The sequence below is a fragment of the Papio anubis genome, chromosome 10, assembly GCF_008728515.1.
Source record: "Papio anubis isolate 15944 chromosome 10, Panubis1.0, whole genome shotgun sequence".
In the NCBI taxonomy this organism is placed as follows: Eukaryota; Metazoa; Chordata; class Mammalia; order Primates; family Cercopithecidae; genus Papio; species Papio anubis.
In genome coordinates, this window is record NC_044985.1 from 98873695 (window position 1) to 98886155 (window position 12461).

Sequence of the window (12461 nt, forward strand, 5' to 3'; positions counted from 1 at the left end):
CTGGTGCTGGTGGGTTAAGAGCCACTGTGCTGAGCCCCATCGGTTGCAGCCCCTCCCCTGAGATAGTCTCCCTTTCCACAGATCCAGCAACACCACTTAGCACCCAGGAAAGGAGGGGTACCCTGGAGGAATGGTTCACTGGGGGAGTGGTACTTCCTGCAGCACCACTGCATCTGTTCTGATTGAGGAGGGAAGTGCTGTGCTGATACTTAACTGTGTTGCACTAGGCATCTAGGAGTTAACTCACAGAGCCTGCACTGAGAGAACGAGTTGAGGATTTAATTCCTCTCCTGTTACTGTGATCTCCAATGTGATGCTGGGGTTTGGAGGAGTAGAGTGGGGAAGCATCAGGGATTTCTCTAAACCAGACTCTGGAGCCAAATGAGTTTAGGAAACTAAACTCTATCTCCCCTTCTGGGAAAGCCAGAATATATTTGCATATTAAAGATTCTGAAAAGTTTTTCAGTAAAAAACCTGAATAACTTTGGTTAATTCCAGATTTCCACGATCTGATTACAGAACATGTTTTCCTTTCCTTCTTTAAATTTTTCTTCCTGTTTTTTAGGGTAGCATTGGATAATATGCTGGGAATGAATATTCCATGGGGCACACTTTGGAAAACAGAGCCTTAATCGATGATCTCACATATTCCCAGATGAAAAGATGCCTGGAATTGAAAAGTTGTTGTTTTTTCCCCCCTCAGGAAGAAACTTCTTACATAAGAAAATATTTTGGTTTCGAGTCTTGATGTTCTAAAAGTTATTTGTAAACTGTCACCTTACTAATGTGGCTTTCAGATGGTAATTCAGCAAGCACCTTAGTGTTTGTGCATTACTATTTGTTGGAGTCCCTCAGTACAACCTATCTCAGACATTGCCTGGAGAAAGGAATTTCATTCTAGAAGGATTTGAGGAGGCTTATTAAAGTACACACTCTATAATGTGGAAAAATAATGAGGGACTCAGAATGAGAGCAACCAAGGATAGGAAAAAATAAAGCCAATACAATAATATGGGCCAGAGGTCTGTGTGTTGATAGAGGTTGGCCACAAATTTGGATCTGGGTGTCCTAAGCAACTCAAGGAAATACAGAAATGTGATCATTTACCCATTTCACAGTTTCCATAAAATAAAATAAAAATAAATAGGCCAGGTGTGGGGGCTCACGCCTGTAATCCCAACACTTTGGGAGTCTGAGATGAGCAGATTATGAGATCAGGAGATCGAGATCATCCTGGTCAACATGGTAAAACCCCATATCTACTAAAAATACAAAAATTAGCTGGGTGTGGTGGCACGCGCCTGTAGTCGCAGCTACTCAAGAGGCTGAGGCAGGAGAATCACTTGAACCCAGGAGGCAGGGGTTGCAGTGAACCAAGATCATGCCACTATACTCCAGCCTGGGCGACAGGGCGAGACCCCATCTCAAAAAATGAAAATAAAAATAAATAAAAAAAATTTGTACTGGGATAGATACAACTTTTACTATACAGAGAGAAATCATACTTGTTAGGGACTATGGGCTTCACTTTAGTGAGTCAAATGTGAGAGTGTATTATTAAATGTGAGAGGGGCTATTCTGTTAGAAAAAGTTAATTTAACACCAACCACTGACAATTCCCTTAACCCAGCAGATTTCCTAACAGGGGATTTAAATCTTAATTACCATACAAAGGTCTGACCAAACCTAGGAGGAACTCCCTTCAGCACAGGACTATACATGGTTCCTCCCAGGTGACTGAGGAAAAAACCACAATGGTTTTGATAGGGAGACTCTTGTGGAAGCAGAGGTAGAAAAATTGCCTAATAATTGGTCTGCTCAAACACAGGAGCTGTTTGCACTCAGAGCGAAACTCTTTGATTTTGTAAAGTACTTACAAAATCAAAAAGACGATCTCAATCCTGACTCAAAAGGTTACCTACACCCTCTCTGAAACGAATTTGTATAAGAACTATTTATGGGAATGCATCTTGATGGGGCAGCTGGGTTGTTACGAAATACTCAAGAACCCAGTCCAGCTCTAGGACTCACCCCTGAGCAAAAAAGCAATGTTGGGCGTGCTGGTAAAGGACCACTAGAATCCAGCAGCCCGGACCCCTTTCTTTGTGTCAAGAAAGGCAGGAAAAGGGATACAGGACTGCTACATTGGTGAGCATAACTAATCCAAAAAGCAGAGGTCCATGAGTGGTTACATACCCTGGAAAGGAATAAGCATTAGGACCATAGAGGACACTCTAGGACTAATGCTCATCAGCAAATGACTAGGGGTGCTGACCCTAATAAGTATTCTAGAGAATTGGGACCAAATTAACCCTCCGACGCTAAGAAAGAAATGATTTATATTCTTCTGCAGTACCGCCTGGCATATCCTCTTCAAGGCAGAGAAACCTGGCCTCCTGAGAGAAGTATAAATTATAACACCATCTTACAGTAGACCCCTTTTGTAGAAAAGAAGGCAAATGGAGTGAAGTGCCATATGTACAAACTTTCTTTTCATTAAGAGACAATTCGCAATTATGTAAAAAGTGTGATTTATGCCCTACAGGAAGCCTCCGGAATCTACCTCCCTACCCCAGCATGCCCCTGACTCCTTCCCCAACTAATAAGGACCCCCCTTCAACCCAAATCATCCAAAAGGAGATAGACAAAGGGGTAAACAATGAACCAAAGACTGCCAATATTCCCGATTATGCCCCCTCCAAGCAGTGGGAGAATTCGGCCCAGCCAGAGTTCATGTACCTTTTTCTCTCTCAGACTTAAAGCAAATTAAAATAGACCTGGGTAAATTCTCAGATAACTCTAATGGCTATATTGATGTTTTACAAGGGTTAGGACAATCCTTTGATCTGACATGGAGAGATATGTTACTGCTAAATCAGACACTAATCGCAAATGAGAGAAGTGCCACCATAACTGCAGCCCGAGAGTTTGGCGATCTCTGGTAGCTGTCAGGTCAATGATAGGATGACAACAGAGGAAAGAGAACGATTCCCCACAGGCGGGCAGGCAGTTCCCAGTGAGTGTAGACCCTCATTGAGACACAATCAGAACATGGATATTGGTGCCACAGACATTTGCTAACTTCGTGCTAGAAGGTCTAAGGAAAACTAGGAAGAAGGCTATGAATTATTCAATGATGTCCACTATAACACAGGGAAAGGAAGAAAATCCTACTGTCTTTCTGGAGAGACTAAGGGAGGCATTGAGGAAGCATACCTCCTGTTCACCTGACTCTGTTGAAGGCCAACTAATCTTAAAGCATACGTTTATCACTCATTCGGCTGTAGACATTAGAAAAAACTTCAAAAGTCTGCCTTAGGCCCAGAGCAAAACTTAGAAACCCTTTTGAACTTGGCAACCTCAGTTTTTTTATAATAGAGATCAGGAGGAGCAGGTGGAATGGGACAAACGGGCTTAAAAAAAAAAAAAAAAAAAACGGGCCACCGCTTTAGTCATGGCCCTCAGGCAAGCAGACTTTGGAGGCTCTGGAAAAGGGAAAAGCTGGGCAGATTGAATGCCTAATAGGGCTTGTTTCCAGCGCAGTCTACAAGGACACTTTAAAAAAGATTGTCCAAGCAGAAATAAGCTGCCCCCTCATCCATGCCCCTTATGTCAAGGGAATCACTGGATGGACCACTGCCCCAGGGGATGAAGGTCCTCTGAGTCAGAAGCCACTAACCAGATGATCCAGCAGCAGGACTGAGGGTGCCCGGGGCAAGCGCCAGCCCATGCCATCACCCTCACAGAGCCCCGGGTATGCTTGACCATTGAGGGTCAGGAGGTTAACTGTCTCCTGGACACTGGGGCGGCCTTTTCAGTCTTACTCTTCTGTCCCAGACAACTGTCCTCCAGATCCGTCACTATCCAAGGGGTCCTAGGACAGCAGTCACTAGATACTTCTCCCAGCCACTAAGTTGTGACTGAGGAACTTTATTCTTTTCACATGCTTTTCTAATTATGCCTGAAAGCCCCACTCCCTTGTTAGGGAGAGATATTCTAGCAAAAGCAGGGGCCATTATACACCTGAACACAGGAGAAGGAACACCCATTTGTTGTCCCCTGCTTGAGGAAGGAATTAATCCTGAAGTCTGGGCAACAGAAGGACAATATAGACTACAAAGAATGCCCATCCTGTTCAAGTTAAACTAAAGGATTCCACCTCCTTTACCTACCAAAGGCAGTACCCCCTTAGACCCGAGGCCCAACAAGGAATCCAAAAGATTGTTAAGGACCGAAAAGCCCAAGGCCTAGTCAAACCATGCAATACTCCAATTTTAGGAGTACAGAAACCCAATGGACAGTGGAGGTTAGTGCAAGATCTCAGGATTGTCAACGAGGCCGTTGTCCCTCTATGCCCAGCTGTACTTAACGATTATACTCTGCTTTCCCAAATGCCAGAGGAAGCAGAGTGGTTTACAGTCCTGGACCTTAAGGATACCTTTTTCTGCATCCCTGTACATCCCGACTCTCAATTCTTGTTTGCCTTTGAAGATCCTTCGAACCCAATGTCTCAACTGACCTGGACTGTTTTACCCCAAGGATACAGGGATAGCCCCCATCTATTTGGCCAGGCATTAGCCCAAGACTTGAGCCAGTTCTCATACCTGGACACTCTTGTCCTTCAGTACATGGACGATTTACTTTTAGCTGCCCATTCAGAAACCTTGTTCCGTCAAGCCACCCAAGCACTCTTAAACTTCCTCGCCACCTGTGGCTACAAGATTTCCAAACCAAAGGCTCAGCTCTGCTCACAGCAGATTAAATACTTAGGGCTAAAATTATCCAAAGGCACCAGGGCCCTCAGTGAGGAATGTATCCAGCCTATACTAGTTTATCCTCATCCCAAAACCCTAAAGCAACTAAGAACGTTCCTTGGCATAACAGGTTTCTGCCAAATATGGATTCCCAGGTACAGTGAAATAGCCAGACCATTATAAACACTAATTAAGGAAACTCAGAAAGCCAATACCCATTTAGTAAGATGGTCACTTGAAGCAGAAGCAGCTTTCCAGGCCCTAAAGAAGGCCCTAACCCAAGCCCCAGTGTTAAGCTTGCCAACGGGGCAAGACTTTTCTTTATATGTCACAGAAGAAACAGGAATAGCTCTAGGAGTCCTTACACAGGTCTGAGGGATGAGCTTGCAACCTGTGGCATATCTGAATAAGGGAATGGATATAGTGGCAAAGCGTTGGCCTCATTGTTTGTGGGTAGTGGTGGCAGTAGCAGTCTTAGTATCTGAAGCAGTTAAAATGATAGAGGGAAGAGATTTTACTGTGTGGACATCTCATGATGTGAATGGCATACTCACTGCTAAAGGACACTTGTGGCTGTCAGATAACCATGTACTTAAATATTAGGCTCTATTACTTGAAGGGCCAGTGCTGCGACTGTGCACTTGTGCAACTCTTAACCCAGCCACATTTCTTCCAGACAATGAAGAAAAGATAGAACATAACTGTCAACAAGTAATTGCTCAAACTTATGCCGTTCGAGGGGACCTTGTAGAGGTTCCCTTGACTGATCCTGACCTCAACTTGTATACTGATGAATTTCCTTTTTAGAAAAAGAACTTCAAAAAGCAGAGTATGCAGTGTTCAGTGTAATGGAATACTTGAAAGTAACCCCTCATTCCAGGAACTAGTGCTCAGCTGGCAGAACTAATAGCCCTCACTCAAGCACTAGAATTAGGAGAAGGAAAAAGGGTAAATATACATATAGACTCTTAAGTATGCTTACCTAGTCCTCCATGCCCATGCAGTAGTATGGAGAGAAAGGGAATTCCTAACTTCCGAGGGAACACCTATCAAACATCAGGAAGCCATTAGGAACTTATTATTGACTGCACAGAAACCTAAAGAGGTGGCAGTCTTACACTGCCAGGGTCATCAGAAAGGAAAGGAAAGGGAAATAGAAGGGAGCCACCAAGTGGATATTGAAGCCAAAAGAGCCACAAGGCAGGGCCCTCTATTAGAAATGCTTATAGAAGGACCCCTAGTATGGGGTAATCCCCTCCGGGAAACCAAGCCCCAGTACTCAGCAGGAGAAATAGAATGGGGAACCTCACGAGGACATACTTTCCTCCCCTTAGGATGGCTAGCCACCGAAGAAGGAAAAATACTTTTGCCTGCAGCTAACCAATAGAAATTACTTAAAACCCTTCACCAAACCTTTCACTTAGGCATTCATAGCACCCATCAGATGGCCAAATTATTATTTACTAGACCAGGCCTTTTTAAAACTATCAAGCAGATAGTCAGGGCCTGTGAAGTGTGCCAAAAAAATAATCCTCTGCACTGCAGGCCATACATTTCAATCCCTATATCTTTAACCTCCTTATTAAGTTTGTCTCTTCAAGAATCAAAGCTGTAAAACTAAAAATGGTTCTTCAAATGGAGCCCCAGATGCAGTCCCTGACTAAGATCTACTGCGGACCCCTGGACCAACCTGCTAGCTCATGCTCTGATGTTAATGACATTGAAGGCACCCCTTCTGAGGAAATCTTAACTGCACGACCCCTGCTATGCCCCAATTCAGCAGGAAGCAGAGTGGTCGTCGGTCAACCTCCCCAACAGCACTTGGGTTTTCCTGTTGAGAGGGGGACTGAGAGACAGGACTAGCTGGATTTCCTAGGCCGACTAAGAATGCCTAAGCCTAGCTAGGAAGGTGACCGCATCCACCTTTAAACATAGGGCTTGCAACTTGGCTCACACCCGACCAATCAGATAGTAAAGAGAGCTCACTAAAATGCTAATTAGGCAAAAACAGGAGGTAAAGAAATAGCCAATCATCTATCGCCTGAGAGAACAGCGGGAGGGACAATGATCGGCATATAAACCCAGGCATTTAAGCCAGCAATGGCTACCCTCTATGGGTTCTTCCCTTTGTATGGGAGCTCTGTTTTCACTCTATTAAATCTTGCAACTGCACTCTCTTCTGGTCCGTGTTTGTTACGGCTTGAACTGAGCTTTTGCTCGCCGTCCACCACTGCTGTTTGCCACCATTGCAGACTCACTGCTGACTTCCATCCCTCCAGATCTGGCAGGGTGCCTGTTGTGCTCCTAATCCAGCAAGGCGCCCACTGCTGCTCCTGATTGGGCTAAAGGCTTGCCATTGTTCCTGCATGGCTAAGTGCCCGGGTTCATCCTAATGGAGCTGAACATTAGTCACTGGGTTCCATGGTTCTCTTCTGTGACCCATGGCTTCTAATAGAGCTATAACACTCACCGCATGACCGAAGAATACATTCCTTGGAATCTGTAAGGCCAAGAACCCCAGGTCAAAGAACACGAGGCTTGCCACCATCTTGGAAGTGGCCCACCACCATTTTGGAAGTGGCCCGCCACCATCTTGGGAGCTCTGGGAGCAAGGATCCCCTGGTAACAATACCAGTGTATGGAATACCAAGAAAGATAATGAAAACAGCGTAAAGTCGTTAGGGGTTAATCAGAGAAAATGCCCTCTTCAACTTCTTCCCCAAATCTTTGCCCTTCTAGTAACCTGAGCTAACTTAAGAGTTATTGCCTGGAACTACATACTGGCAAAATTTTCAGGAAGTACTCTAGTGAGTGAAATATCAGACAGGAGCAAGAGTCAAAAAGCATTCTCTTAATCCTAGCCTTACAAATGATTTATTGTGCAACCATAACCCTGTACCTTGAGTCAATTTCCTCACTTATGCAGGAAAAAAAATCTGAGTCATCCATCCATCACAACTGTTCCAAGTAGAAGAATCCCCTATAAAAGGAGATGACCATGTTGGAGTATTAAGCACTTAAAATGAAGATTATGTTTGGAAATCAAAATGTAATTTTGATAACCCATTAAAAGTAATGAAATGAAGAAAAAAATTTTTAGTAATTATCCCAATAGAGGTATGTTACTAACAACTGTCTTTTCACTTGGAGATCTGACTCAGTTATTATCACAGTGAATTTTGTATGCTATGGTATAAAACTAAAAGCCAATGAAATTTATTGCTGGGATCATTGTATAGGAAAAAAAAAAAAAAAATTGACCCCATCAAGGCAGAAGCTTAGTCACTTCTTTGATTCAACAGATGGTCTATTCACTCGGGAGGCTTGAAGTCTGGTTCCAGATCCTATCACTCCTCAACAGTTTGTGTGATATTTAGGTCTTTAGTATTCATATTCCATCTATTTACAAATGATACTGGTGACAGCCCACCAGTGGAAAATGAGTGTCACAACCTTTTCTTTCCAGCAGCACTGCTGACAGGTAGCAACCCCGTCTTCTCGTCAGACTTGACTTTTTTCCTCAACCAAAGATTTCCTTACCAAGACCTCTGCCAATCGCAAAGAGACAATTTATGTGACCCATGGCTTGCTTTGTAACCCGCAACATGTTACTGGCCTTCTCCCTCCCTCTGTGCAGATCCATTTTTCATCAAAGCTACTGTCTCATTAAGGGGAAAAACAGCAGAGAAAAATTCCCTGGTGGTATGTTCCCAAGTTGTACAGTTAAAATTTATCATTAAAAATATTTTAACATAGCAATTAGCATTTCTGTTTTTTTTTTTTAAGAAAAAGTTCTTTTTTTCTGAAAAGAAAACACTTCAGAAAAATACACAGGAAAACCAAGAGATTCCATTTTACATCTATCAGATTGCCAAAAGTTTAAAACACAAGTGTTGAGAGGATATGGAGGAATGTGAATTCTCATTCCACGGTGGGGAAAAGTAAATTGGTAAAGCTAGTGTGGAAAGCATTTAGCCACACTGGACAAAGTTTAAAATGTGCCTAAGTCTAGAGAGGTACTCTAGAAAAACACACACATGTGCAAAAGGAGACATATAAGATAATATCCATTACGATGTCACTGGTAATAAATTGAAAGTGTTCGTCAAAAGACCATGGACAAATAGATTGTGATATATTTATGCATGGAGTCTATGGGTCAGAGTGAATGAACTCAAGCTACCTAAATCAATGGAGATAAACTACACAACACAGTGCCGAGCAAAACATAATGTTGAGCCCAAAAAGCATAATGCAAAAGGATGTGTGAGTGGCATGCCATTTACATAACATTTAGACACTTGCAAAATAATACTATGTGATGTAGTCAGGTATATAAACATATAGTAAAAAATATAAAACAAGCATAAGAATGTTACACACTGAATTAATGATAATGGTTTCCTTCAGGAACAGAAGGAAGGAGGCAGGAAGGGAGGGAGAAAATGGAACCTACTAGGTTTACACAGGGGCCTCCAAGGTACCTTTAATGTTTGATTTCTTTTAAATGATAACACAAATAGATGCTGAAGCAAACATGACATCAAAATATTAGAGTCTGATAAAGTTGGGTAGCAGATACATAAAGGTCTGTTATTTGTATGCTTGCCAGTGTGTTTTAAATATTTCACAGTTTTCTTAATGATGTATTGGAATTGCATTCGACCATAACTAGGTTTCAGTTACAAAGTACCAGAGAAGGCTCATTACAATGTAAGCTTACCTACAAGCCAGTTCAAGAATAGCTTTATAGCAATGCTTTCCGAGTTGATAAATTCCGTTCTTTGGTTTTGTCAATTTTGTGGGTAACTCATTGACCTAGGTTTTATTTTTTTACGCACTGTCCTCCTTGCCCTGTTTATTATGATACTAGCCGGGATTTCTCTTTCTGAGGGGTAGAGCTAATTCAGAGCTCATTAAATGCATAACTCCAAACTGTTCCATTATGTACTACCTCTGTCTTCTCTCCACTGAGCATCATCTGCTATTGTGTTTACTCCATTACCAAGCTTAATTAAGTCCTTCAAGATTTTCTCATAATCCTTCAAACTTCTGGTTGTTGGCAAACATGTACCACTTATTTGTATTGCTTCTGAATTATTAACAAATATGTTTTTAAATTGTCTCTCGGTTTCTAAAAGTCAACTCACTGTTCAATGAATGCTGTCTCTCATTTTACATATTTGCCCATCTCAGCTGGTTTTTGGAATCCAAGATCAGACTTTTTATCTATTATTAAATTATACCTCAAATTACTTAATACAACAGTTATTCATAGCCTTGTGGGAAGATCACACACACAAAAATGTAAAGCACTAGATGTTCCTAACCACAGATACTCAGTCAATCCTTTCAAGGAATTTCCACAGATTAGAAAGACACAACCTCATTTATTAAAATGATACCACGATTGCTGGCTGTGCAGTCATTGCTTTTTCCCATGAAAGGTAAAATTTGCTCAACTCCTAATGTGAATTCCCAAGATCTCTCTTCTCACATTTTTAAAAAATAGGTTAACCATTAGCCAGATGGCAGCTCTTGAAAGATATTCTCACCATTAATAGTAAATGATACCGCTTTATTAGTGGTTCAGTCTTATTCTGCAGTTTCTTAAGATTTTTAAAAACGATAGCCAGGGAGAACAATCCCATTCATTCCCCTTGACTCCTACAGCTTTCACTGGCAAACTCAGACCAGCAGTCTGCCACTTGGTAGAGCAAAGTAACTTGAGGTCATGTAGCATTGTGTTTAGCCTCTGTCTTCCTTGAGAGAACACTGATGAATAGTTTCATATGATTTTACTGTATGGATGCTATCATCGAATTCTTGTTACTCTTTCACATTTTGGTAATGTTGCCTTCAAATTCATTTTGAATCTTGAAAGTCCCAGTTCTTATGCAGTTGATAAGTATCCCCTTTGTTGTTTATTCCTATGTAGATATTGATCCAATCTGTGTGTCTACACCCACAATGGAGAATCATTACTCATTCATTCATTCATTCATTCAATCCAAACATGGCTATTGAACATCTTCTGTGTCCATAATGTGGAGATGCTGTTGGTGGACAAGAAAACTATAACCGTTTCTACCCTTAGCGAGAATAATGAGAAATAGGAAAAAAACACAAGGTTCATAGTGGAGCAAAACAAATCGTAGTCACTCCATCTTTATTTTGGGCCATTATACCTAAGAATTAGATCTAAATTAACTTAGTACCTTTCAGGCAATTACTCCTCTTTTCCTAGTTTGAAACTCCCAAGATTGGACTTCTCTAAGGCAACAATAAAATTAAATCCTACCCACAGGTCCAAAAATTAAAAGAAAGTGGGATGTGAACCAGCACGTGATCTAGGTAACATGGTATATTTTGCCTCTTCCCTCTTGTCCTTTTTTATGCATATTTAGTGAACCTTCAGTAGCCCCTTCTGTGTCTCAGGCAGACAGATGGCTTTTATTCTTTTAGCCTAATGATATGAAGAAAAACAGAAGGATGGGAAAAAGTCCTCAAGTGCTTCATCTGCAGAGATAACAGATACTAAAATTGCAACCCTCATACCATCTTTTCTTCCCGGTTCAATATATAGAAAAGGTGAAAGATGCATGAAGCTGGACTATAAGACACAAGAAAAATCTTCCTGTAGACAGTGGTGGCTTTCTTTTTGGAAAAATGTGACTATGTGAAACAGAAGGATGAGAACTCAGAAGTCATAACGCCTCTTTCCTGGCTCTAAATCAATAAAATGTAAGTGAGGGAAACTTACTAAGTAGCCAGTATTTAATATCAACCCCTCGGTGCCTGCTGTGGAAAATATTGATAGATAAATAATAGAAATGAAACATGGAAGATATCTGAAAGCTTGAACTTACCTCCAATTTTCAAATATCAGAATTGGTATAAGTTTATCATTGACTGCTTAGTATGTGTAAAGGAACAGTTAAGTCAGAGCAAATGTCATTAATGTCTCCCAGTCTAATTATTTCTTTCCCTTGCTATTGCCCCTCTTGTTTTGTTTCACTCGGGTCAACAAAATGAGCTGCCAGCTTTTGCTTCTTGCTCCTAGACATTCGCAGATTCCCCCTGAGCACCAGACCCTTTTAATTTTTCCTTTTGGTGAGGTCGTACAGTTTTTAATCTTGTGTTACTTAATAAAATGTTTAGGGAAATAAATGAACAGAAGTGTTAAATTCCAGGCAAGTGACTTTCCACATTAAGATAGGCTGATGAAATCAGACACAATATAGAAAGCTGAAAAGAATAAGTTTAGATATATCAGTAGGATTAATACCAAAATACTGGTTGGGGATAGATAGGCTAATGGCTACCATTTATTGTATTCCTAGTATGTTTCCCTATATGTGACATATATTGTCTCTAATTCTTATAACGACTCGGCTAGTTGGGGATTTTCTTTCTGCTATATACAGTGGTAATTAGAGGAATCCCACATGTAATTGAAAAAACTTTGCATCTTTATTCCTAAATCATTTTTCCTGCTTGCTTACAGGAAAATAAGGTATTTTATTAGTAATTTTAATGTAGTTACTTACAATTCCTTTAAAAATATACAGTGATGAATTCCCTGAACTAAAGGCCAGGTGCAGTGGCTCATGCCTGTAATCCCAGGACTTTGGAAGGCCAAGGCAGGTGGATCACTTGATGCCATGACTTTGAGACCAGCCTGGGCAACATAGTGAGATGTCATCT

General features: G+C 41.3%; 1 protein-coding gene and 1 long non-coding RNA gene across 2 annotated transcripts in view; one reads left to right on the forward strand and one right to left on the reverse strand.

Annotated features, from left to right (window-relative positions):
- The window catches only part of LOC103876499, a 38131-nt gene extending 37341 nt beyond the window's left edge, over nucleotides 1–790 (forward strand). The window contains exon 3 of the long non-coding RNA XR_002516264.2: nucleotides 566–790. This is a non-coding gene — a long non-coding RNA (uncharacterized LOC103876499). The remainder of the gene's footprint in view (nucleotides 1–565) is intronic.
- Nucleotides 1–12461, reverse strand: part of ABCA12 (ATP binding cassette subfamily A member 12) — a 307782-nt gene that overhangs the window by 142640 nt on the left and 152681 nt on the right. The window lies entirely within an intron of this gene.